At 39.7% G+C, this 27,997-nt stretch overlaps 11 non-coding genes across 11 annotated transcripts; all 11 read left to right on the top strand.

The window, feature by feature from the left end:
- The first annotated feature begins 732 nt into the window (after positions 1 to 732).
- On the top strand, positions 733 to 805 carry trnav-cac (transfer RNA valine (anticodon CAC)). Its single transcript has one exon. It is a non-coding gene; the product is annotated as a tRNA-Val (tRNA).
- A 1,135-nt stretch (positions 806 to 1,940) lies between these two features.
- trnav-cac (transfer RNA valine (anticodon CAC)) lies at positions 1,941 to 2,011 on the top strand. Its single transcript has one exon. It is a non-coding gene; the product is annotated as a tRNA-Val (tRNA).
- Positions 2,012 to 3,151: 1,140 nt separating this feature from the next.
- On the top strand, positions 3,152 to 3,224 carry trnav-cac (transfer RNA valine (anticodon CAC)). Its single transcript has one exon. It is a non-coding gene; the product is annotated as a tRNA-Val (tRNA).
- A 1,134-nt stretch (positions 3,225 to 4,358) lies between these two features.
- Positions 4,359 to 4,434, top strand: trnar-ccu (transfer RNA arginine (anticodon CCU)). Its single transcript is given in 2 exon segments — positions 4,359 to 4,395; positions 4,399 to 4,434. It is a non-coding gene; the product is annotated as a tRNA-Arg (tRNA).
- A 573-nt stretch (positions 4,435 to 5,007) lies between these two features.
- Positions 5,008 to 5,080, top strand: trnav-cac (transfer RNA valine (anticodon CAC)). The gene has a single exon. It is a non-coding gene; the product is annotated as a tRNA-Val (tRNA).
- A 551-nt stretch (positions 5,081 to 5,631) lies between these two features.
- On the top strand, positions 5,632 to 5,704 carry trnav-cac (transfer RNA valine (anticodon CAC)). Its single transcript has one exon. It is a non-coding gene; the product is annotated as a tRNA-Val (tRNA).
- A 1,134-nt stretch (positions 5,705 to 6,838) lies between these two features.
- trnav-aac (transfer RNA valine (anticodon AAC)) lies at positions 6,839 to 6,911 on the top strand. The gene has a single exon. It is a non-coding gene; the product is annotated as a tRNA-Val (tRNA).
- A 1,138-nt stretch (positions 6,912 to 8,049) lies between these two features.
- On the top strand, positions 8,050 to 8,122 carry trnav-aac (transfer RNA valine (anticodon AAC)). Its single transcript has one exon. It is a non-coding gene; the product is annotated as a tRNA-Val (tRNA).
- Positions 8,123 to 14,654: 6,532 nt separating this feature from the next.
- Positions 14,655 to 14,727, top strand: trnav-aac (transfer RNA valine (anticodon AAC)). The gene has a single exon. It is a non-coding gene; the product is annotated as a tRNA-Val (tRNA).
- A 1,137-nt stretch (positions 14,728 to 15,864) lies between these two features.
- On the top strand, positions 15,865 to 15,936 carry trnav-aac (transfer RNA valine (anticodon AAC)). Its single transcript has one exon. It is a non-coding gene; the product is annotated as a tRNA-Val (tRNA).
- Positions 15,937 to 17,071: 1,135 nt separating this feature from the next.
- Positions 17,072 to 17,144, top strand: trnav-cac (transfer RNA valine (anticodon CAC)). Its single transcript has one exon. It is a non-coding gene; the product is annotated as a tRNA-Val (tRNA).
- Positions 17,145 to 27,997: the final 10,853 nt, after the last annotated feature.

Below are 27,997 nucleotides of genomic sequence, written 5' to 3'. Positions count from 1 at the left end.
AATATTTTCCGACTTCCTCTTTTTGTATTGTAGTTTCAGTAGTGTAGTGGTTATCACGTTCGCCTCACACGCGAAAGGTCATATTCAATATTTCCCAATGCCCAGAGGCTAGCATTTGGTTTGAAACAGTTGTGGTTTATCTAAACCTTGCTGTCTACCTCTCCGACCTGTGGATCAATGTTGCCGTTTTTGGGGGACCTCCACCGTGCGATCTGTATGAATGTGAACAGACTGACAGCTTCTCTGAGCCAGGCAAATTCATTTATCAGGGTCATTGTAATGGATATATCCAAAGAAATGGCAATATAATCCAAGGTAAAACAAACAAAAATGTAGATCGTTTTCTGTCATTTCAGCTGCTTGATGTGATTGTGTGATAGATTTAGTTGGCTGGCTAGCAAAGGAAAAGAAGCTAGCCTGCATAGGTACAGTGCATTCGGAAAGTTTTCAGGCCCCTTACTTTTTCCACATTTTGTTACGTTACAGACTTATACTAAAATGGATGAAATAAAATAAAATCTATCTACACACAATACCCCATAATGACAAAGCGATAACATATAGTTTTTATTAATAAAACAAATATTTAAAAAATACCTCATAATTCCCGGCTTCTCAAGCCTTATTGCTTAATTAATGGACTAAGTAATTTCTGATTTTCAATAGGTTCTGAGAGCGATAAATGCCCCACCCAGCCAAAGTCAGCCACACCCTTAGTATTCCACTCATTAGGTTTCCGTAGTGTAGGGGTTATCACGTTCGCCTCACACGCGAAAGGTCCCCGGTTCGAAACCGGGCGGAAACACATTTTAACAAATTGGACAGTAAAGCCTATTCACTTAGGGCTCGGTCCCAATTTCGGAATTCATGCTTTTCCTTCGCACTTCTCAGTATTTGGTATTCAGACTTACCTTTTTTAGTCGCGTAACGCACTCTGCATGTGTGGCTAGCTTGGGCGCTCTGAATACATTCCTGCTACGTGTGGTCTGAGGTCCATAATGATTCAATAGTTTACCACTCCAGGGTAAGCCGACAAGAAACACAGCCCTTATTTTAAGTGTTTTTAAAATCCCCTGTGGGGAACATGAAGGGTGGAAAAATGATTGGAACCATTTTCCTGTTTGACCGCTAGTTTTTAATGGGTATTATGGCTCTTTCTGTGGTACTCACTTTGGGATATTATGTGAGGTAGACTTGTGGGCATTCCTAATATTTTCCACGACTTCCTCTTTTTGTATTGTAGTTTCAGTAGTGTAGTGGTTATCACGTTCGCCTCACACGCGAAAGGTCATATTCAATATTTCCCAATGCCCAGAGGCTAGCATTTGGTTTGAAACAGTTGTGGTTTATCTAAACCTTGCTGTCTACCTCTCCGACCTGTGGATCAATGTTGCCGTTTTTGGGGACCTCCACCGTGCGATCTGTATGAATGTGAACAGACTGACAGCTTCTCTGAGCCAGGCAAATTCATTTATCAGGGTCATTGTAATGGATATATCCAAAGAAATGGCAATATAATCCAAGGTAAAACAAACAAAAATGTAGATCGTTTTCTGTCATTTCAGCTGCTTGATGTGATTGTGTGATAGATTTAGTTGGCTGGCTAGCAAAGGAAAAGAAGCTAGCCTGCATAGGTACAGTGCATTCGGAAAGTTTTCAGGCCCCTTACTTTTTCCACATTTTGTTACGTTACAGACTTATACTAAAATGGATGAAATAAAATAAAATCTATCTACACACAATACCCCATAATGACAAAGTGATAACATATAGTTTTTATTAATAAAACAAATATTTAAAAATACCTCATAATTCCCGGCTTCTCAAGCCTTATTGCTTAATTAATGGACTAAGTAATTTCTGATTTTCAATAGGTTCTGAGAGCGATAAATGCCCCACCCAGCCAAAGTCAGCCACACCCTTAGTATTCCACTCATTAGGTTTCCGTAGTGTAGTGGTTATCACGTTCGCCTCACACGCGAAAGGTCCCCGGTTCGAAACCGGGGAAACACATTTTAACAAATTGGACAGTAAAGCCTATTCACTTAGGGCTCGGTCCCAATTTCGGAATTCATGCTTTTCCTTCGCACTTCTCAGTATTTGGTATTCAGACTTACCTTTTTTTTAGTCGCGTAACGCACTCTGCATGTGTGGCTAGCTTGGGCGCTCTGAATACATTCCTGCTACGTGTGGTCTGAGGTCCATAATGATTCAAATAGTTTACCACTCCAGGGTAAGCCGACAAGAAACACAGCCCTTATTTTAAGTGTTTTTAAAATCCCCTGTGGGGAACATGAAGGGTGGAAAAATGATTGGAACCATTTTCCTGTTTGACCGCTAGTTTTTAATGGGTATTATGGCTCTTTCTGTGGTACTCACTTTGGGATATTATGTGAGGTAGACTTGTGGGCATTCCTAATATTTTCCACGACTTCCTCTTTTTGTATTGTAGTTTCAGTAGTGTAGTGGTTATCACGTTCGCCTCACACGCGAAAGGTCATATTCAATATTTCCCAATGCCCAGAGGCTAGCATTTGGTTTGAAACAGTTGTGGTTTATCTAAACCTTGCTGTCTACCTCTCCGACCTGTGGATCAATGTTGCCGTTTTTGGGGACCTCCACCGTGCGATCTGTATGAATGTGAACAGACTGACAGCTTCTCTGAGCCAGGCAAATTCATTTATCAGGGTCATTGTAATGGATATATCCAAAGAAATGGCAATATAATCCAAGGTAAAACAAACAAAAATGTAGATCGTTTTCTGTCATTTCAGCTGCTTGATGTGATTGTGTGATAGATTTAGTTGGCTGGCTAGCAAAGGAAAAGAAGCTAGCCTGCATAGGTACAGTGCATTCGGAAAGTTTTCAGGCCCCTTACTTTTTCCACATTTTGTTACGTTACAGACTTATACTAAAATGGATGAAATAAAATAAAATCTATCTACACACAATACCCCATAATGACAAAGCGATAACATATAGTTTTTATTAATAAAACAAATATTTTAAAAAATACCTCATAATTCCCGGCTTCTCAAGCCTTATTGCTTAATTAATGGACTAAGTAATTTCTGATTTTCAATAGGTTCTGAGAGCGATAAATGCCCCACCCAGCCAAAGTCAGCCACACCCTTAGTATTCCACTCATTAGGTTTCCGTAGTGTAGGGGTTATCACGTTCGCCTCACACGCGAAAGGTCCCCGGTTCGAAACCGGGCGGAAACACATTTTAACAAATTGGACAGTAAGCCTATTCACTTAGGGCTCAGTCCCAATTTCGGAATTCATGCTTTTCCTTCGCACTTCTCAGTATTTGGTATTCAGACTTACATTTTTAGTTGCGTAACGCACTCTGCATGTGTGGCTAGCTTGGGCGCTCTGAATACATTCCTGCTACGTGTGGTCTGAGGTCCATAATGATTCAAATAGTTTATCATTCCAGGGTAAGCCGACAAGAAACACAGCCCTTATTTTAAGTGTTTTTAAAATCCCCTGTGGGGAACATGAAGGGTGGAAAAACGATTGGAACCATTTTCCTGTTTGACCGCTAGTTTTTAATGGGTATTATGGCTCTTTCTGTGGTACTCACTTTGGGATATTATGTGAGGTAGACTTGTGGGCATTCCTAATATTTTCCACGACTTCCTCTTTTTGTATTGTAGTTTCAGTAGTGTAGTGGTTATCACGTTCGCCTCACACGCGAAAGGTCATATTCAATATTTCCCAATGCCCAGAGGCTAGCATTTGGTTTGAAACAGTTGTGGTTTATCTAAACCTTGCTGTCTACCTCTCCGACCTGTGGATCAATGTTGCCGTTTTTGGGGACCTCCACCGTGCGATCTGTATGAATGTGAACAGACTGACAGCTTCTCTGAGCCAGGCAAATTCATTTATCAGGGTCATTGTAATGGATATATCCAAAGAAATGGCAATATAATCCAAGGTAAAACAAACAAAAATGTAGATCGTTTTCTGTCATTTCAGCTGCTTGATGTGATTTGTGATAGATTTAGTTGGCTGGCTAGCAAAGGAAAAGAAGCTAGCCTGCATAGGTACAGTGCATTCGGAAAGTTTTCAGGCCCCTTACTTTTTCCACATTTTGTTACGTTACAGACTTATACTAAAATGGATGAAATAAAATAAAATCTATCTACACACAATACCCCATAATGACAAAGCGATAACATATAGTTTTTATTAATAAAACAAATATTTAAAAAATACCTCATAATTCCCGGCTTCTCAAGCCTTATTGCTTAATTAATGGACTAAGTAATTTCTGATTTTCAATAGGTTCTGAGAGCGATAAATGCCCCACCCAGCCAAAGTCAGCCACACCCTTAGTATTCCACTCATTAGGTTTCCGTAGTGTAGTGGTTATCACGTTCGCCTCCTCACACGCGAAAGGTCCCCGGTTCGAAACCGGGCGGAAACACATTTTAACAAATTGGACAGTAAAGCCTATTCACTTAGGGCTCGGTCCCAATTTCGGAATTCATGCTTTCCTTCGCACTTCTCAGTATTTGGTATTCAGACTTACCTTTTTAGTCGCGTAACGCACTCTGCATGTGTGGCTAGCTTGGGCGCTCTGAATACATTCCTGCTACGTGTGGTCTGAGGTCCATAATGATTCAAATAGTTTACCACTCCAGGGTAAGCCGACAAGAAACACAGCCCTTATTTTAAGTGTTTTTAAAATCCCCTGTGGGGAACATGAAGGGTGGAAAAATGATTGGAACCATTTTCCTGTTTGACCGCTAGTTTTTAATGGGTATTATGGGTATTATGGCTCTTTCTATCTACACACAATACCCCATAATGACAAAGCGATAACATATAGTTTTTATTAATAAAACAAATATTTTAAAAATACCTCATAATTCCCGGCTTCTCAAGCCTTATTGCTTAATTAATGGACTAAGTCATTTCAGATTTTCAATAGGTTCTGAGAGCGATAAATGTCCCACCCCGCCAAAGTGAGCCACACCATAAGTATTCCACTCATTAGGTTTCCGTAGTGTAGTGGTAATCAAGTTTGCCTCACACGCGAAAGGTCCCCGGTTCGAAACCGGGTGGAAACACATTTGAACAAATTGGACAGTAAGCCTATTCACTTAGGGCTCGGTCCCAATTTCGGAATTCATGCTTTTCCTTCGCACTTCTCAGTATTTGGTATTCAGACTTACCTTTTTTGTCGCGTAACGCACTCTGCATGTGTGGCTAGCTTGGGCGCTCTGAATACATTCCTGCTACGTGTGGTCTGAGGTCCATAATGATTCAAATAGTTTACCACTCCAGGGTAAGCCGACAAGAAACACAGCACTTATTTTAAGTGTTTTTAAGGGTGGAAAAATGATTGGAACCATTTTCCTGTTTGACCGCTAGTTTTTAATGGGTATTATGGGTATTATGGCTCTTTCTATCTACACACAATACCCCATAATGACAAAGCGATAACATATAGTTTTTATTAATAAAACAAATATTTTAAAAATACCTCATAATTCCCGGCTTCTCAAGCCTTATTGCTTAATTAATGGACTAAGTAATTTCAGATTTTCAATAGGTTCTGAGAGCGATAAATGTCCCACCCAGCCAAAGTCAGCCACACCCTTAGTATTCCACTCATTAGGTTTCCGTAGTGTAGTGGTTATCACGTTCGCCTCACACGCGAAAGGTCCCCGGTTCGAAACCGGGTGGAAACACATTTGAACAAATTGGACAGTAAGCCTATTCACTTAGGGCTCGGTCCCAATTTCGGAATTCATGCTTTTCCTTCGCACTTCTCAGTATTTGGTATTCAGACTTACCTTTTTAGTCGCGTAACGCACTCTGCATGTGTGGCTAGCTTGGGCGCTCTGAATACATTCCTGCTACGTGTGGTCTGAGGTCCATAATGATTCAAATAGTTTACCACTCCAGGGTAAGCCGACAAGAAACACAGCCCTTATTTTAAGTGTTTTTAAAATCCCCTGTGGGGAACATGAAGGGTGGAAAAATGATTGGAACCATTTTCCTGTTTGACCGCTAGTTTTTAATGGGTATTATGGCTCTTTCTGTGGTACTCACTTTGGGATATTATGTGAGGTAGACTTGTGGGCATTCCTAATATTTTCCACGACTTCCTCTTTTTGTATTGTAGTTTCAGTAGTGTAGTGGTTATCACGTTCGCCTCACACGCGAAAGGTCATATTCAATATTTCCCAATGCCCAGAGGCTAGCATTTGGTTTGAAACAGTTGTGGTTTATCTAAACCTTGCTGTCTACCTCTCCGACCTGTGGATCAATGTTGCCGTTTTTTGGGGACCTCCACCGTGCGATCTGTATGAATGTGAACAGACTGACAGCTTCTCTGAGCCAGGCAAATTCATTTATCAGGGTCATTGTAATGGATATATCCAAAGAAATGGCAATATAATCCAAGGTAAAACAAACAAAAATGTAGATCGTTTTCTGTCATTTCAGCTGCTTGATGTGATTGTGTGATAGATTTAGTTGGCTGGCTAGCAAAGGAAAAGAAGCTAGCCTGCATAGGTACAGTGCATTCGGAAAGTTTTCAGGCCCCACTTTTTCCACATTTTGTTACGTTACAGACTTATACTAAAATGGATGAAATAAAATAAAATCTATCTACACACAATACCCCATAATGACAAAGCGATAACATATAGTTTTTATTAATAAAACAAATATTTTAAAAATACCTCATAATTCCCGGCTTCTCAAGCCTTATTGCTTAATTAATGGACTAAGTAATTTCTGATTTTCAATAGGTTCTGAGAGCGATAAATGCCCCACCCAGCCAAAGTCAGCCACACCCTTAGTATTCCACTCATCAGGTTTCCGTAGTGTAGTGGTTATCACGTTCGCCTAACACGCGAAAGGTCCCCGGTTCGAGACCGGGCGGAAACACATTTTAACAAATTGGACAGTAAAGCCTATTCACTTAGGGCTCGGTCCCAATTTTGGAATTCATGCTTTTCCTTCGCACTTCTCAGTATTTGGTATTCAGACTTACCTTTTTTAGTCGCGTAACGCACTCTGCATGTGTGGCTAGCTTGGGCGCTCTGAATACATTCCTGCTACGTGTGGTCTGAGGTCCATAATGATTCAAATAGTTTACCACTCCAGGGTAAGCCGACAAGAAACACAGCCCTTATTTTAAGTGTTTTTAAAATCCCCTGTGGGGAACATGAAGGGTGGAAAAATGATTGGAACCATTTTCCTGTTTGACCGCTAGTTTTTAATGGGTATTATGGCTCTTTCTGTGGTACTCACTTTGGGATATTATGTGAGGTAGACTTGTGGGCATTCCTAATATTTTCCACGACTTCCTCTTTTTGTATTGTAGTTTCAGTAGTGTAGTGGTTATCACGTTCGCCTCACACGCGAAAGGTCATATTCAATATTTCCCAATGCCCAGAGGCTAGCATTTGGTTTGAAACAGTTGTGGTTTATCTAAACCTTGCTGTCTACCTCTCCGACCTGTGGATCAATGTTGCCGTTTTTTGGGGACCTCCACCGTGCGATCTGTATGAATGTGAACAGACTGACAGCTTCTCTGAGCCAGGCAAATTCATTTATCAGGGTCATTGTAATGGATATATCCAAAGAAATGGCAATATAATCCAAGGTAAAACAAACAAAAATGTAGATCGTTTTCTGTCATTTCAGCTGCTTGATGTGATTGTGTGATAGATTTAGTTGGCTGGCTAGCAAAGGAAAAGAAGCTAGCCTGCATAGGTACAGTGCATTCGGAAAGTTTTCAGGCCCCTTACTTTTTCCACATTTTGTTACGTTACAGACTTATACTAAAATGGATGAAATAAAATAAAATCTATCTACACACAATACCCCATAATGACAAAGCGATAACATATAGTTTTTATTAATAAAACAAATATTTTAAAAATACCTCATAATTCCCAGCTTCTCAAGCCTTATTGCTTAATTAATGGACTAAGTAATTTCTGATTTTCAATAGGTTCTGAGATTGATAAATGCCCCACCCAGCCAAAGTCAGCCACACCCTTAGTATTCCACTCATCAGGTTTCTGTAGTGTAGTGGTTATCACGTTCGCCTAACACGCGAAAGGTCCCCGGTTCGAGACCGGGTGGAAACACTTTTTAACAAATTGGACAGTCAGCCTAATCACTTAGGGCTCGGTCCCAATTTCGGAATTCATGCTTTTCCTTCGCACTTCTCAGTATTTGGTATTCAGACTTACCTTTTTTAGTCGCGTAACGCACTCTGCATGTGTGGCTAGCTTGGGCGCTCTGAATACATTCCTGCTACGTGTGGTCTGAGGTCCATAATGATTCAAATAGTTTACCACTCCAGGGTAAGCCGACAAGAAACACAGCCCTTATTTTAAGTGTTTTTAAAATCCCCTGTGGGGAACATGAAGGGTGGGAAAATGATTGGAACCATTTTCCTGTTTGACCGCTAGTTTTTAATGGGTATTATGGCTCTTTCTGTGGTACTCACTTTGGGATATTACATACCTTAAGGGAAGATTTCGGCAGTACCTGTATGGTTAGTGAGAAAGTCCATATTGCAAATGTACGGTCCCTTACTAGACGTCCGAAATCGTTTGTAAAATTCGGGCCGAGCGGCAGGGCCGGACCTACCAGGAAGTCATCAAATAAACTTTGTCGGACATTCGGTTTCCGTTTTACAAAAATAATAAGATTTAGGTCATTTTTCCGCTGTCCCGGAAATTCCCACAAGAGGGCATAAGCAATCATATTGGTATTGGACAAAACATCACGATTCACGACGGGGCCTTATCTCGAAAACTGAAAATATTTAGAAGCCGAAACTCGGTGAGCGTAGGGGCGGCATAATGGGCAGTTGGCCCCGAACAAGATGGCGTCTAGGCCTCAACGGTTTTTGAGTTATGGCCATTCATCTGGGATTAAAGGTCCAAAATGAAAATAGAGAAATTATTTTTCCACTTCACGTCAAAGTCAAGGAGCCTCCGGTGTCAATAAAAAAAGAACCAGCCATTTATCTATCGTCATTTAAGAGAAATCGTACAACGACACCTAGGTGATGTTCGGATACGGATAGGTTTTTTTTTTTCAACGGTTACAGATCCAGTTGCAGGGTGTTCTTACGAATCTTTTTAAAGTGTGCTGCAGAGCTCTGCGAGATTTCTGTGATTTTCTATGATTTTCTGAAATAACACACACTCACTAAACCCTCCGTAAATAACTCAGTTCTTAACGTAAAGACTTCAAACTCAGGATTCTGTAAAGGCATACCCAAATCATGATATGAGTTTATTTATAGCTTCCTGTGCCAACCGGAAGTGCCTTAAATGGTGTCACAGTGGCAGTTTCCAAGGGTTAAAAAGGTCAGATCTTTTCAAAACTTCATATGTGTGATTAGGCAACCCCCATAAACTGTAAGTCAGTCATTTCTCCCAACAGATGTCAAAGAAAAGCTCTCTCTCACACACACACACACAGAAACACACACACAGCAAGGATGGAGTGACAAAGTGCAGTGCTTAAAGACACACAAAGCCTAAAAAGTGGGTTTGGTGTCAATTGGTATCAGTTTGGTGTCAGAATGACATCTAATTGACTGATGGACACTGACTTGCTAGTTGACTTTTGTACATTAGCAATATGTTTAAACGGAGAGGGACCATCACCAAAATGGCATTCTGAAATCAACACAAAAAATGGCATCACCATAGTCTCCAGACTGTGCCGAGTTCAACGAGACGCCCCGCTTGACCGTAGCTCGCTCTGAGTGCAGTGACCTTGAAAAAAAGCAGAACCAAAATGAAGCCTGGCCCTCAATGTCATTTGCTTTTGGGTGACAGTGAGAGAACCGTTAGGGTGAGAAGCACAATTCGACCTCAGGTACGTTCCTAAGGTCCTCCCGATCCGTGCAAGCCTAACCTTGACCGTGTAGCATTAACCCTTAATAGTTAAAAGAAGATGTTTACTTCAAAGAGTTTGCATTGACTTCTCTCCCCATAGGAATACATTGCCTGCACCTCTAAATTCAACCTGAAGCCTATGTGGGTTATGAATGCCTTATGAACCCTGTCTTCTATGACAGTCCATCAGACCACTATGAGGTCTACCTGTGCCAATTCTAAGCTTCCTGGAGCAACCGGAAGTGGTTGAAATCACCTTATCAGTGTTGATCCATACACTGCCTGCAGTTTGATAGACATAGTGCATTCAACCCTGTGTAGATCAGTCAATTATTAACTTAAAGACTTAAAACTCAGGATTCTGTAAGTGGCTATGTCAATCAAGACATGTGTTTACTTATAGCTTCCTGTGCCAACCGGAAGTGCCTTTAATTGGGTCACACTGTCTGTTTTGAAGGGTTAAAAAAGTCACATCTTTCCAAAACTTCATATGTGTGACTAGGTAACCCTCCTAAACTGTAAATCAGTCATTTCTCCCAATAGATGTCAAAGAAAAGCTCTCACACGCACACACAGCAAGGATGGAGTGAAAAAGGGCGGTGCTCAAAGACACAGAGAGCAGGCAATGGCATAAACATAATCTCTAGGCCGTGCCGAGTTCAACGAGATATCCCGCTTGACCGTAGCTCGCTCGGTCTGAGCGCAGCGACCATGAGAAAAGTAGGCCCAAAATTAAGCCTGCCCCACCACGTCATTTGCTTTTGGGTGACAGTGAGAGAACCTTTAGGGTGAGAAGCACAATTTGACCTCAGGTACGTTCCTAAGGTCCTTCCGATCCGTGCAAGCCTAACCTTGACCGTGTGGCATTAACCCTTACTAGTTAAAAGAAGGTGTTTACTTCAAAGAGTTTGCATTGACTTGTCTCCCCATAGGAATACATTGCCTGCACCCCTAAATTCAACCTGAAGTCTATATGGGTTATGAATGCCGTATGAACCTGTCTTTAGTAACAGTCCATCAGGGCAGGATGAGGTCTACCTGTGTTGATTCTAAGCTTCCTGGACCAACCGGAAGTGGTTAAAATCACCCTAAAAGTGTTTTTCCATACCCTGCCTGCAGTTTGATAGACATAGTGCATTCAACCCTGTGTAAATCAGTCAATTCTTAACGTAAGGACTTAAAACTCAGGATTCTGTAAAAGCATACCCCAGTGAGGATATGTGTTGACTTATAGCTTCCTGTGCCAACCGGAAGTGCCTTAATTGGTGTCTCAGGGGCTGTTTCGAGGGGTTAAAAAAGTCAGATCTTTCCAAAACTTCATATGTGTGATTAGGCAACCCCCATGAACTGTAAATCAGTCATTTTTCCCATAAAATTTCAAAGGAAAACTAAATCACACACACACACAGCTTGGAAGGAGGGACCCATTGGGGTGCGTAGAGACATACACTGCCTGCATTAGTTAACCTTGTTGGAACTTTTAAAGAACCGTCAGACCTAGAGTTCCGAAACTTTAGAATCCTGTTCTAGACCTCAGGTCGATAGTGCGTGGTGAGTTACGTGGCTCTAGACGGTTCTCGGACCGAGAAACAGCTTCGTACATTTGCAATGACTTCAATTCATTTTGACCATTACGAAAATGGCGACATTTAGAAATGTCTCATGAGACACAAGACTAGGTGCATTGCGACCGTCTCGGCCCATATAGACAGACCCCAGCTCATTCAAGGACCCCGTAGCAAGTCATGGAAAAAGTGGATTTTCAGCACCAATTAGGGTTTTGCTCGGACACCAAATGACCGATCGAGCCGAAACTTGGGATTCGGGGTCGCCTCAGCTAGGCCTACACATAACATAAGAAATGGACCCGCAGCTAGAACGTAACTACGTGTTTTATGTTTTTTTATGGTTTGAACATAAGGCGTTGTGAATTTTGGGCCAGCTCTGAAGTATGTGATAGTTGGCTACTAAACGAGTTGGAAAAAGTGGGTTTAGTGTCAGTTTGTATCAGTTTGTTGTCAGAATGATATCTAATTGACTGATGGACGGTGACTTGCTGGTGACTCTTGTCCATTTGCAATATGTTTAAACAGTGAGGTACCATCACCAAAAGTGACATTCTGAAATCAACCCTAACGAGCCATTGAGATGAACCAGAATCACTGCCCAGCCATCCCGAGTTCATCGGGCCAGTCAATTTCACATTCCTGCATGGTTTTTATAGCATGACAAATTTGTGATGGTACCTGCCCATTGAACCATATTGCAAATGCACAGTGACTTTGCAAAAGTGAGAAAACATAAACAAATGGACATGATGAAATCAACACAACGAGTGATGGAAAGGTACAACTATCACTGCTCGGCCACCCTGTGTTCATCAGGCCAGTCAATTTAGCATTTTTGAGCATGTCAAATTTCATATGGTAATTGTCCATTGAACCATATTGCAAATGCACGTGCACTTGCAATATGATTCTATAGTGAAAAAACATCACCTAATGGACATGATGAAATCAACACAACGAGTGATGGAAATGTACAACTATCACTGCCTCGGCCATCCTGTGTTCATCAGACCAGTCAATTTAACATTTTTGAGCATGTCAAATTTCATATGGTAATTGTCCATTGAACCATATTGCAAATGCAATGCACGTGCACTTTGCAATATGATTCTGCACAACAATGCAGTGAAAAAACATCACCTAATGGACATGATGAAATCAACACAACGAGTGATGGAAATGTACAACTATCACTGCTCAGCCATCCTGTGTTCATCAGACCAGTCAATTTATTCCTGCATTTTTGAGCATGTCAAATTTCATATGGTAATTGTCCATTGAACCATATTGCAAATGCATGCACTTGCAATATGATTCTAAGTGAAAAAACATCACCTAATGGACATGATGAAATCAACACAACGAGTGATGGAAATGTACAACTATCACTGCTCGGCCATCCTGTGTTCATCAGGCCAGTCAATTTTTGCATTTTTGAGCATGTCAAATTTCATATGGCATTTGGCCCCAAAAAAGTGAATTTTGACTTTGACTTTTGACTTCCTATGAAATCATATTGTAAATGGACAAATCATATTCCTTATGCACAAGTAAAAAAAAAAAAATATATATGATATTAAAATACAACTAAAGTATGTTGATACCGTTCTTCTTATACGTGTGTAATTGACACAAAATTTGAAAGAATTTTGAAAAATGGTCCAGAAAGCACTTTTTAATGTCAAATTTTTACAAAATGTTGAAGTTTTTGACTTTTGACTTTTGACTTCCTATGAAATCATATTGTAAATGGACAAAACATATTACTTATGCACATGTAAAAAAAAAAAAAAAAAAAAAAAAAAAATGATAATATAATTGGACAAAAGTGTATTCATACAGTTCTTACACATGTGTAATTGACAAAAATTTGAAAGAATTTTGAAAAACGGTCCAGAAAGCACTTTTTAAGGGTGTGTGAAGTTTTTTCCAAAATGTTGACATTTTTTACTTTTGACTTTTGACTTTTGACTTCGTATGAAATCATATTGAAAATGGACAAAACATATTCCTTATGCGCATGTAAAAGAAAATAAAAAAATTATGATAATAAAATTGGACAAAAGTGGACAAATATTCATACAGTTCTTACACATGTGTAATTGACAAAAAAATCGAAAGAATTTTGAAAAACGGTCCAGAAAGCACTTTTTTAAGGGGTGATAAGTTTTTTACAAAAAATTCATTTTTTCAAAATTTTGCTTTTGGACGTTGACTTGGGTTACATATCCAATATGAAAAACCACGGTGGAGCGGATTCGCCACCTGTTGAATTTTTAAAGTGTTACAACTGGCAATAGCCATATGGCATTTGCAATATGCTTTGCATGAATCAACGCCGAATTGGGTGGTATTGGACAATGTGTATATGGTTTGGCCACTGCCAATATGTTGCCATTCATTTTTGTCCAATACAGGGGGGTCTTCCCTTACATGAGGTAGACTTGTGGGCATTCCTAATATTTTCCACGACTTCCTCTTTTTGTATTGTAGTTTCAGTAGTGTAGTGGTTATCACGTTCGCCTCACACGCGAAAGGTCATATTCAATATTTCCCAATGCCCAGAGGCTAGCATTTGGTTTGAAACAGTTGTGGTTTATCTAAACCTTGCTGTCTACCTCTCCGACCTGTGGATCAATGTTGCCGTTTTTGGGACCTCCACCGTGCGATCTGTATGAATGTGAACAGACTGACAGCTTCTCTGAGCCAGGCAAATTCATTTATCAGGGTCATTGTAATGGATATATCCAAAGAAATGGCAATATAATCCAAGGTAAAACAAACAAAAATGTAGATCGTTTTCTGTCATTTCAGCTGCTTGATGTGATTGTGTGATAGATTTAGTTGGCTGGCTAGCAAAGGAAAAGAAGCTAGCCTGCATAGGTACAGTGCATTCGGAAAGTTTTCAGACCCCTTACTTTTTTCCACATTTTGTTACGTTACAGACTTATACTAAAATGGATGAAATAAAATAAAATCTATCTACACACAATACCCCATAATGACAAAGCGATAACATATAGTTTTTATTAATAAAACAAATATTTTAAAAATACCTCATAATTCCCAGCTTCTCAAGCCTTATTGCTTAATTAATGGACTAAGTCATTTCTGATTTTCAATAGGTTCTGAGATTGATAAATGCCCCACCCAGCCAAACTCAGCCACACCCTTAGGATTCTACTCATCAGGTTTCTGTAGTGTAGTGGTTATCACGTTCGCCTAACATGGGAAAGGTCCCTGGTTCGAGACCGGGCGGAAACACTTTTTAACAAATTGGACAGTAAGCCTATTCACTTAGGGCTCGGTCCCAATTTCGGAATTCATGCTTTTCCTTCGCACTTCTCAGTATTTGGTATTCAGACTTACCTTTTTTAGTCGCGTAACGCACTCTGCATGTGTGGCTAGCTTGGGCGCTCTGAATACATTCCTGCTACGTGTGGTCTGAGGTCCATAATGATTCAAATAGTTTACCACTCCAGGGTAAGCCGACAAGAAACACAGCCCTTATTTTAAGTGTTTTTAAAATCCCCTGTGGGGAACATGAAGGGTGGAAAAATGATTGGAACCATTTTCCTGTTTGACCGCTAGTTTTTAATGGGTATTATGGCTCTTTCTGTGGTACTCACTTTGGGATATTATGTGAGGTAGACTTGTGGGCATTCCTAATATTTTCCACGACTTCCTCTTTTTGTATTGTAGTTTCAGTAGTGTAGTGGTTATCACGTTCGCCTCACACGCGAAAGGTCATATTCAATATTTCCCAATGCCCAGAGGCTAGCATTTGGTTTGAAACAGTTGTGGTTTATCTAAACCTTGCTGTCTACCTCTCCGACCTGTGGATCAATGTTGCCGTTTTTTGGGGACCTCCACCGTGCGATCTGTATGAATGTGAACAGACTGACAGCTTCTCTGAGCCAGGCAAATTCATTTATCAGGATCATTGTAATGGATATATCCAAAGAAATGGCAATATAATCCAAGGTAAAACAAACAAAAATGTAGATCGTTTTCTGTCATTTCAGCTGCTTGATGTGATTGTGTGATAGATTTAGTTGGCTGGCTAGCAAAGGAAAAGAAGCTAGCCTGCATAGGTACAGTGCATTCGGAAATTTTTCAGTCCCCTTACTCTTTCCACATTTTGTTACGTTACAGACATATACTAAAATGGATGAAATAAAATCAAATCTATCTACACACAATACCCCATAATGACAAAGCGATAACATATAGTTTTTATTAATAAAACAAATATTTTAAAAATACCTCATAATTCCCAGCTTCTCAAGCCTTATTGCTTAATTAATGGACTAAGTCATTTCTGATTTTCAATAGGTTCTGAGATTGATAAATGCCCCACCCAGCCAAAGTCAGCCACACCCTTAGTATTCCACTCATCAGGTGTCTGTAGTGTAGTGGTTATCACGTTCGCCTAACACGCGAAAGGTCCCGGTTCGAGACCGGGTGGAAACACTTTTTAACAAATTGGACAGTAAGCCTATTCACTTAGGGCTCGGTCCCAATTTTGGAATTCATGCTTTTCCTTCGCACTTCTCAGTATTTGGTATTCAGACTTACCTTTTTTTTAGTCGCGTAACGCACTCTGCATGTGTGGCTAGCTTGGGCGCTCTGAATACATTCCTGCTACGTGTGGTCTGAGGTCCATAATGATTCAAATAGTTTACCACTCCAGGGTAAGCCGACAAGAAACACAGCCCTTATTTTAAGTGTTTTTAAAATCCCCTGTGGGGAACATGAAGGGTGGAAAAATGATTGGAACCATTTTCCTGTTTGACCGCTAGTTTTTAATGGGTATTATGGCTCTTTCTGTGGTACTCACTTTGGGATATTATGTGAGGTAGACTTGTGGGCATTCCTAATATTTTCCACGACTTCCTCTTTTTGTATTGTAGTTTCAGTAGTGTAGTGGTTATCACGTTCGCCTCACACGCGAAAGGTCATATTCAATATTTCCCAATGCCCAGAGGCTAGCATTTGGTTTGAAACAGTTGTGGTTTATCTAAACCTTGCTGTCTACCTCTCCGACCTGTGGATCAATGTTGCCGTTTTTTGGGGACCTCCACCGTGCGATCTGTATGAATGTGAACAGACTGACAGCTTCTCTGAGCCAGGCAAATTCATTTATCAGGGTCATTGTAATGGATATATCCAAAGAAATGGCAATATAATCCAAGGTAAAACAAACAAAAATGTAGATCGTTTTCTGTCATTTCAGCTGCTTGATGTGATTGTGTGATAGATTTAGTTGGCTGGCTAGCAAAGGAAAAGAAGCTAGCCTGCATAGGTACAGTGCATTCGGAAAGTTTTCTGCTTTACTTTTTCCACATTTTGTTACATTACAGACTTATACTAAAATGGATGAAATAAAATAAAATCTATCTACACACAATACCCCATAATGACAAAGCGATAACATATAGTTTTTATTAATAAAACAAATATTTAAAAATACCTCATAATTCCCAGCTTCTCAAGCCTTATTGCTTAATTAATGGACTAAGTCATTTCTGATTTTCAATAGGCTCTGAGAGCGATAAATGCCCCACCCAGCCAAAGTCAGCCACACCCTTAGTATTCCACTCATCAGGTTTCTGTAGTGTAGTGGTTATCACGTTCGCCTCACACGCGAAAGGTCCCCGGTTCGAGACCGGGTGGAAACACTTTTAACAAATTGGACAGTAAAGCCTATTCACTTAGGGCTCGGTCCCAATTTCTGATCTGGAATTCATGCTTTTCCTTCGCACTTCTCAGTATTTGGTATTCAGACTTACCTTTTTTTTTGTCGCGTAACGCACTCTGCATGTGTGGCTAGCTTGGGCGCTCTGAATACATTCCTGCTACGTGTGGTCTGAGGTCCATAATGATTCAAATAGTTTACCACTCCAGGGTAAGCCGACAAGAAACACAGCCCTTATTTTAAGTGTTTTTAAAATCCCCTGTGGGGAACATGAAGGGTGGAAAAATGATTGGAACCATTTTCCTGTTTGACCGCTAGTTTTTAATGGGTATTATGGCTCTTTCTGTGGTACTCACTTTGGGATATTACATACCTTAAGGGAAGATTTCGGCAGTACCTGTATGGTTAGTGAGAAAGTCCATATTGCAAATGTACGGTCCCTTACTAGACGTCCGAAATCGTTTGTAAAATTCGCGGACGGCGTCGGGCCGAGCGGCAGGGCCGGACCTACCAGGAAGTCATCAAATAAACTTTGTCGGACATTCGGTTTCCGTTTTACAAAAATAATAAGATTTAGGTCATTTTTCCGCTGTCCCGGAAATTCCCACAAGAGGGCATAAGCAATCATATTGGTATTGGACAAAACATCACGATTCACGACGGGGCCTTATCTCGAAAACTGAAAATATTTAGAAGCCGAAACTCGGTGAGCGTAGGGGCGGCATAATGGGCAGTTGGCCCCGAACAAGATGGCGTCTAGGCCTCAACGGTTTTTGAGTTATGGCCATTCATCTGGGATTAAAGGTCCAAAATGAAAATAGAGAAATTATTTTTCCACTTCACGTCAAAGTCAAGGAGCCTCCGGTGTCAATAAAAAAAAAGAACCAGCCATTTATCTATCGTCATTTAAGAGAAATCGTACAACGACACCTAGGTGATGTTCACGGATAGGTTTTTTTTTTTTAACGGTTACAGATCCAGTTGCAGGGTGTTCTTACGAATCTTTTTAAAGTGTGCTGCAGAGCTCTGCGAGATTTCTGTGATTTTCTATGATTTTCTGAAATAACACACACTCACTAAACCCTCCGTAAATAACTCAGTTCTTAACGTAAAGACTTCAAACTCAGGATTCTGTAAAGGCATACCCAAATCATGATATGAGTTTATTTATAGCTTCCTGTGCCAACCGGAAGTGCCTTAAATGGTGTCACAGTGGCAGTTTCCAAGGGTTAAAAAGGTCAGATCTTTTCAAAACTTCATATGTGTGATTAGGCAACCCCCATAAACTGTAAGTCAGTCATTTCTCCCAACAGATGTCAAAGAAAAGCTCTCTCTCACACACACACACACAGAAACACACACACAGCAAGGATGGAGTGACAAAGTGCGGTGCTTAAAGACACACAAAGCCTAAAAAGTGGGTTTGGTGTCAATTGGTATCAGTTTGGTGTCAGAATGACATCTAATTGACTGATGGACACTGACTTGCTAGTTGACTTTTGTACATTAGCAATATGTTTAAACGGAGAGGGACCATCACCAAAATGGCATTCTGAAATCAACACAAAAAATGGCATCACCATAGTCTCCAGACTGTGCCGAGTTCAACGAGACGCCCCGCTTGACCGTAGCTCGCTCTGAGTGCAGTGACCTTGAAAAAAAAGCAGAACCAAAATGAAGCCTGGCCCTCAATGTCATTTGCTTTTGGGTGACAGTGAGAGAACCGTTAGGGTGAGAAGCACAATTCGACCTCAGGTACGTTCCTAAGGTCCTCCCGATCCGTGCAAGCCTAACCTTGACCGTGTAGCATTAACCCTTAATAGTTAAAAGAAGATGTTTACTTCAAAGAGTTTGCATTGACTTCTCTCCCCATAGGAATACATTGCCTGCACCTCTAAATTCAACCTGAAGCCTATGTGGGTTATGAATGCCTTATGAACCTGTCTTCTATGACAGTCCATCAGACCACTATGAGGTCTACCTGTGCCAATTCTAAGCTTCCTGGAGCAACCGGAAGTGGTTGAAATCACCTTATCAGTGTTGATCCATACACAATGCAAAAAAAATCGAAAGAATTTTGAAAAACGGTCCAGAAAGCACTTTTTTAAGGGGTGATAAGTTTTTGACAAAAAAATCATTTTTTCAAAATTTAGCTTTTGGACGTTGACTTGGGTTACATGTCCAATATGAAAAACCACGGTGGAGCGGATTCGCCACCTGTTGGATTTTTAAAGTGTTACAACTGGCAATAGCCATATGGCATTTGCAATATGCTTTGCATGAATCAACGCCGAATTGGGTGGTATTGGACAATGTGTATATGGTTTGTCCGATGCCAATGACTTCCCATTCATTTTTGTCCAATACAGGGGGTCTTCCCTTATGGAGACAGTAGATATAGATGGTCTGTCATAATATAATAGAGACAGTAGATCTAGCTGGTCTGTCATAATATAATAGAGACAGTAGATCTAGCTGGTCTGTCATATTATAATAGAGACAGTAGATCTAGCTGGTCTGTCATAATAGAATAGAGACAGTAGATCTAGCTGGTCTGTCATAATATAATAGAGACAGTAGATCTAGCTGGTCTGTCATAATATAATAGAGACAGTAGATGTAGCTGGTCTGTCATAATATAATATAGACCGTAGATCTAGCTGGTCTGTCATAATTTAATAGAGATATAGAGACAGTAGATCTAGCTGGTATGTCATAATATAATAGAGACACTAGATCTAGCTGCTCTGTCATAATATGATAGAGACAGTAGATCTACCTGGTCTGTCAAAATATAATAGAGACAGTAGATCTAGCTGGTCTGTCATAATATAATAGAGACAGTAGATCTAGTTGGTCTTAATAGAGACAGTAGATCTAGCTGATCTGTCATAATACAATTCAGAGAGTAGATCTAGCTGGTCTATCATAATATAATAGAGACAGTAGATCTAGCTGGTCTGTCATAATACAATAGAGACAGTAGATCTACCTGGTCTGTCATAATATTTTAGAGACAGTAGATCTAGCTGGTCTGTCATAACATAATAGAGACAGTAGATCTAGCTGGAATGTCATATAATAGAGACAGTAGATCTAGCTGGTCTGTCATAATATAATAGCGACAGTAGATCTACCTGGTCTGTCATAATATAATAGAGACAGTTGATATAGCTGGTCTGTCATAATATAATAGAAACAGCAGATCTAGCTGGTCTGTCATAATATAATAGAGACACTAGATCTAGCTGCTCTGTCATAATATGATAGAGACAGTAGATCTACCTGGTCTGTCAAAATATAATAGAGACAGTAGATCTAGCTGGTCTGTCATAATATAATAGAGACAGTAGATCTAGTTGGTCTTAATAGAGACATTAGATCTAGCTGATCTGTCATAATACAATTCAGAGAGTAGATCTAGCTGGTCTATCATAATATAATAGAGACAGTAGATCTAGCTGGTCTGTCATAATACAATAGAGACAGTAGATCTACCTGGTCTGTCATAATATTTTAGAGACAGTAGATCTAGCTGGTCTGTCATAACATAATAGAGACAGTAGATCTAGCTGGAATGTCATATAATAGAGACAGTAGATCTAGCTGGTCTGTCATAATATAATAGCGACAGTAGATCTACCTGGTCTGTCATAATATAATAGAGACAGTTGATATAGCTGGTCTGTCATAATATAATAGAAACAGCAGATCTAGCTGGTCTGTCATAATATAATAGAGACAGTAGATCTAGCTGGTCTGTCATTATATAACAGAGACAGTAGATCTAGCTGATCTGTCATAGTACAATAGAGACAGTAGATCTAGCTGGTCTGTCATAATACAATAGAGACAGTAGATCTACCTGGTCTGTAATAATATTTTAGAGACAGTAGATCTACCTGGTCTGTAATAATATTTTAGAGACAGTATATCTACCTGGTCTGTCATAATATAATAGAGGCAGTAGATCTGGCTGGTCTGTCATTATATAATAGAGACAGTAGAGCTAGCTGGTCTGTCATAATATAATAGAGACAGTATATCTACCTGGTCTGTCATAATATAATAGAGACAGTAGATCTAGCTGGTCTGTCATAGTACAATAGAGACAGTAGATCTAGCTGGTCTGTCATAATATAATAGAGACAGTAGACTAGCTGGTCTGTCATAATATAATAGAGACAGTAGAGCTAGCTGGTCTGTCATAATATAATAGAGACAGTAGATCTACCTGGTCTGTCAAATTAGAATAGAGACAGTATATCTAGCTGGTCTGTCATAATATAATAGAGATGGTAGATGTAGCTGGTCTCTCATAATATAATAGAGGCAGTAGATCTAGCTGGTCTGACATAATATAATAGAGACAGTAGATCTAGCTGATCTGTCATATTATAATAGAGACAGTAGAAGTAGCTGGTCTGTCATAATAAAATAGAAACATAGAGACAGTAAATCTAGCTGGTCTGTCATAATATAATAGAGACAGTAGATGTAGCTGGTCTGTCATAATATAATATAGACCGTAGATCTAGCTGGTCTGTCATAATATAATAGAGATATAGAGACAGTAGATCTAGCTGGTATGTCATAATATAATAGAGACACTAGATCTAGCTGCTCTGTCATAATATGATAGAGACAGTAGATCTACCTGGTCTGTCATAATATTTTAGAGACAGTAGATCTAGCTGGTCTGTCATAATACAATAGAGACAGTAGATCTACCTGGTCTGTCATAATATTTTAGAGACAGTAGATCTAGCTGGTCTGTCATAACATAATAGAGACAGTAGATCTAGCTGGAATGTCATATAATAGAGACAGTAGATCTAGCTGGTCTGTCATAATATAATAGCGACAGTAGATCTACCTGGTCTGTCATAATATAATAGAGACAGTTGATATAGCTGGTCTGTCATAATATAATAGAAACAGCAGATCTAGCTGGTCTGTCATAATATAATAGAGACAGTAGATCTAGCTGGTCTGTCATTATATAACAGAGACAGTATATCTACCTGGTCTGTCATAATATAATAGAGACAGTAGATCTAGCTGGTCTGTCATAATATAATAGAGACAGTAGATCTAGCTGATCTGTCATAGTACAATAGAGGCAGTAGATCTAGCTGGTCTGTCATAATACTACAATAGAGACAGTATATCTACCTGGTCTGTCATAATATAATAGAGACAGTAGATCTGGCTGGTCTGTCATTATATAATAGAGACAGTAGAGCTAGCTGGTCTGTCATAATATAATAGAGACAGTATATCTACCTGGTCTGTCATAATATAATAGAGACAGTAGATCTAGCTGGTCTGTCATTATATAATAGAGACAGTAGATCTACCTGGTCTGTAATAATATTTTAGAGACAGTATATCTACCTGGTCTGTCATAATATAATAGAGACAGTAGATCTGGCTGGTCTGTCATTATATAATAGAGACAGTAGAGCTAGCTGGTCTGTCATAATATAATAGAGACAGTATATCTACCTGGTCTGTCATAATATAATAGAGACAGTAGATCTAGCTGGTCTGTCATAGTACAATAGAGACAGTAGATCTAGCTGGTCTGTCATAATATAATAGAGACAGTAGACTAGCTGGTCTGTCATAATATAATAGAGACAGTAGAGCTAGCTGGTCTGTCATAATATAATAGAGACAGTAGATCTACCTGGTCTGTCAAATTAGAATAGAGACAGTATATCTAGCTGGTCTGTCATAATATAATAGAGATGGTAGATGTAGCTGGTCTCTCATAATATAATAGAGACAGTAGATCTAGCTGGTCTGTCATAATATAATAGAGACAGTAGATCTAGCTGATCTGTCATATTATAATAGAGACAGTAGATCTAGCTGGTCTGTCATAATAAAATAGAGACATAGAGACAGTAGATCTACCTGGTCTGTCATAATATTTTAGAGACAGTAGATCTAGCTGGTCTGTCATAATTTAATAGAGACAGTAGATCTACCTGGTCTGTCAAAATATAATAGAGACAGTAGATCTAGCTGGTCTGTCATAATCTAATAGAGACAGTAGATCTAGCTGGTCTGTCATAATATAATAGACACAGTAGTTCTAGCTGCTCTGTCATAATGGAATAGAGACAGTAGATCTAGGTGGTCTGTCATAATTTAATAGAGACAGTAGATCTACCTGGTCTGTCAAAATATAATAGAGACAGTAGATCTAGCTGGTCTGTCATAATATAATAGAGACAGTAGATCTAGCTGGTCTGTCATAATATAATAGACGCAGTAGATCTAGCTGGTTTGTCATAATATAAAAGAGACATAGAGACAGTAGATCTAGCTGGTCTGTCATAATATAATAGAGACAGTAGTTTTAGCTGGTCTGTCATAATATAATAGAGACAGTAGATCTGGCTGGTCTGTCATTATATAATAGAGACAGTAGAGCTAGCTGGTCTGTCATAATATAATAGAGACAGTATATCTACCTGGTCTGTCATAATATAATAGAGACAGTAGATCTAGCTGGTCTGTCATAGTACAATAGAGACAGTAGATCTAGCTGGTCTGTCATAATATAATAGAGACAGTAGACTAGCTGGTCTGTCATAATATAATAGAGACAGTAGAGCTAGCTGGTCTGTCATAATATAATAGAGACAGTAGATCTACCTGGTCTGTCAAATTAGAATAGAGACAGTATATCTAGCTGGTCTGTCATAATATAATAGAGATGGTAGATGTAGCTGGTCTCTCATAATATAATAGAGGCAGTAGATCTAGCTGGTCTGACATAATATAATAGAGACAGTAGATCTACCTGGTCTGTCATAATATTTTAGATTCAGTAGATCTAGCTGGTCTGTCATAATTTAATAGAGACAGTAGATCTACCTGGTCTGTCAAAATATAATAGAGACAGTAGATCTAGCTGGTCTGTCATAATCTAATAGAGACAGTAGATCTAGCTGGTCTGTCATAATATAATAGACACAGTAGTTCTAGCTGCTCTGTCATAATGGAATAGAGACAGTAGATCTAGGTGGTCTGTCATAATTTAATAGAGACAGTAGATCTACCTGGTCTGTCAAAATATAATAGAGACAGTAGATCTAGCTGGTCTGTCATAATATAATAGAGACAGTAGATCTAGCTGGTCTGTCATAATATAATAGACACAGTAGATCTAGCTGGTTTGTCATAATATAAAAGAGACATAGAGACAGTAGATCTAGCTGGTCCCCGACCTCATTCATACCGATATTAGTTCCCGACTGAATATCAAGCGTATTTCATGCACACGATTTGAGTCTCACAAATCTTCCTTTACGCCAGTAAGCTTCAATTTACACCATACACACACAAATCTTCATTCTCCCCAGCAAGCAGACCAGTAGGAGATGCAATGGCCCCGCCTTCTGTCCATTCTCTGTACAGCTTCTCACCCCGTCTCTTCCACTCCTTACCCTGTCTGCCTTCATTCAATTCTAGAGTGGACTTCAGCGTTTTCAACACCTTTTCTATTTCCAACGACATTTTATGTACACTACAATACTGTCAACAACCTATGCCTTTACTAAAACCCAAGTGGTACCCTTTCCCTACGGCTAAATCGGCCCCCAATTAGGTCTAAAGTAAGAACTCAATTATGCACTGTGGGTCCCCTAGGGTATTAAGAAGTCTAGTGTCCCCCGGATTATCACCTTTACTTCAATACCAAATGTACAAAATAAAAAATACAATCACTCCATATGACTAACGTGTCAACCGGATCACGTTTCTAGTACAACTTAATGTCTCATTCAAACTTGGTAGTCAGTGCGACGACTTTACTCCCCGATGTACTTCACACACACCTATGCTTTGTAAGGGAAGACCCCCCTGTATTGGACAAAAATGAATGGCAAGTCATTGGCATCGGACAAACCATATACACATTGTCCAATACCACACAATTCGGCGTTGATTCATGCAAAGCATATTGCAAATGCCATATGGCTATTGCCAGTTGTAACACTTTAAAAATTCAACAGGTGGCGAATCCGCTCCACCGTGGTTTTTCATATTGGATATGTAACCCAAGTCAACGTCCAAAAGCTAAATTTAGAAAAAATGAATTTTTTGCTTTCTGGACCATTTTTTGAAATTCTTTCGATTTTTTTGTCAATTACACATGTGTAAGAACTGTATGAATATACTTTTGTCCAATTTTATTATGATTATTTTTTTTTTTTTTTTACATGCGCATAAGGAATATGTTTTGTCCATTTTCAATATGATTTCATACGAAGTCAAAAGTCAAAAGTCAAAAATGTCAAAATTTTGGAAAAAACTTCACACACCCTTAAAAAAGTGCTTTCTGGACCGTTTTTCAAAATTCTTTCGAATTTTTTGTCAATTACTCATGTGTAAGACCTGTATGAATAGACTTTTATCCAATTATATTATCATTTTTTTTTTTTTTTTTTACTTGTGCATAAGGAATATGATTTGTCCATTTACAATATGATTTCATAGGAAGTCAAAAGTCACTTTTTTTGGGGCCAAATGCCATATGAAATTTGACATGCTCAAAAATGCAAAATTGACTGGCCTGATGAACACAGGATGGCCGAGCAGTGATAGTTGTACCTTTCCATCACTCGTTGTGTTGATTTCATCATGTCCATTTGTTTATGTTTTCTCACTTTTGCAAAGTCACTGTGCATTTGCAATATGGTTCAATGGGCATTTGTTTACCATCACAAATTTGTCATGCTATAAAAACCCTGCAGGAATGTGAAATTGACTGGCCCGATGAACTCGGGATGGCTGGGCAGTGATTCTGGTTCATCTCAATCGCTCGTTAGGGTTGATTTCAGAATGTCCATTAGGTGATGTTTTTTCACTATAGAATCATATTGCAAATGCACGTGCATTGTTGTGCAACTGGTAACCCAAAAATAAAAATAAGGTGATTTCATTATGTCCATTTGTTTATGTTTTCTTACTTTTGCAAAGTCACTGTGCATTTGCAATATGGTTCAATGGGCAGGTACCATCACGAATTTGTCATGCTATAAAAACCCTGCAGGAATGTGAAATTGACTGGCCCGATGAACTCGGGAAGGCTGGGCAGTGATTCTGGTTCATCTCAATGGCTCGTTAGGGTTGATTTCAGAATGTCACTTTTGGTGATGGTACCTCACTGTTTAAACATATTGCAAATGGACAAGAGTCACCAGCAAGTCACCGTCCATCAGTCAATTAGATATCATTCTGACAACAAACTGATACAAACTGACACTAAACCCACTTTTTCCAACTCGTTTAGTAGCCAACTATCACATACTTCAGAGCTGGCCCAAAATTCACAACGCCTTATGTTCAAACCATAAAAAAACATAAAACACGTAGTTACGTTCTAGCTGCGGGTCCATTTCTTATGTTATGTGTAGGCCTAGCTGAGGCGACCCCGAATCCCAAGTTTCGGCTCGATCGGTCATTTGGTGTCCGAGCAAAACCCTAATTGGTGCTGAAAATCCACTTTTTCCATGACTTGCTACGGGGTCCTTGAATGAGCTATCGGACAGAAACGTTGGGGTCTGTCTCTATGGGCCGAGACGGTCGCAATGCACCTAGTCTTGTGTCTCTGAGACATTTCTAAATGTCGCCATTTTCGTAATGGTCAAAATGAATTGAAGTCATTGCAAATGTACGAGGCTGTTTCTCGGTCCGAGAACCATCTAGAGCCACCTAACTCACCACGCACTATCGACCTGAGGTCTAGAACAGGTTTCTAAAGTTTCGGAACTCTAGGTCTGACGGTTCTTTTTAGCTCGAACAAAGCTAACTATTGGAGGCACTGTCTGTCTCTACAAACCCCAATACGTCCCTCCTTCCAAGTTGTGTGTCTGTGTGATTTAGTTTTCCTTTGAAATTTTATGGGAAAAATGACTGATTTACAGTTCATGGGGTTGCCTAATCACACATATGAAGTTTTCAGATCTGATTTTTTTAACCCCTCGAAACAGCCCCTGAGACACCAATTATGGCACTTTTGGCACAGGAAGCTATAAGACATGCTGTTACAGAATCCTGAGTTTTAAGTCCCATTAAGAATTGACTGATTTACACAGGGTTGAATGCACAGTCCCCTGCAGGCAGGATGGAAAAACACTTTTAGGGTGATTTTAACCACAGGAAGCTTAGAATCAACACAGGTAGACCTCATACTGGCTGATGGACTGTTCCAAAGACAGGTTCATACGGCATTCATAACCCATATAGACTTCAGGTTGAATTTAGGGGTGCAGGCAATGTATTCCTATGGGGAGACAAGTCAATGCAAACTCTTTGAAGTAAACACCTTCTTTTAACTATTAAGGGTTAATGCCACACGGTCAAGGTTAGGCTTGCACGGATCGGAAGGACCTTAGGAACGTACCTGAGGTCGAATTGTGCTTCTCACCCTAAAGGTTCTCTCACTGTCACCCAAAAGCAAATGACGTGGTGGGGCAGGCTTAATTTTGGGCCTACTTTTCTCATGGTCGCTGCGCTCAGACCGAGCGAGCTACGGTCAAGCGGGATATCTCGTTGAACTCGGCACGGCCTAGAGATTATGTTTATGCCATTGCCTGCTCTCCGTGTCTTTGAGCACCGCCCTTTTCACTCCATCCTTGCTGTGTGTGTGTGTGAGAGCTTTTCTTTGACATCTGTTGGGAGAAATGACTGATTTACAGTTCATGAGGGTTACCTAGTCACACATATGAAGTTTTGAAAAGATCTGACCTTTTTAACCCTTGGAAACTGCCACTGTGACACCATTAAAGGCACTTCCGGTTGGCACAGGAAGCTATA

This window comes from Oncorhynchus nerka, unplaced genomic scaffold (genome assembly GCF_034236695.1).
Source record: "Oncorhynchus nerka isolate Pitt River unplaced genomic scaffold, Oner_Uvic_2.0 unplaced_scaffold_1848, whole genome shotgun sequence".
In the NCBI taxonomy this organism is placed as follows: domain Eukaryota; kingdom Metazoa; phylum Chordata; class Actinopteri; order Salmoniformes; family Salmonidae; genus Oncorhynchus; species Oncorhynchus nerka.
Note: the sequence above shows the minus strand (reverse complement) of the source record. Positions and strands in the feature narration are given on the sequence as shown.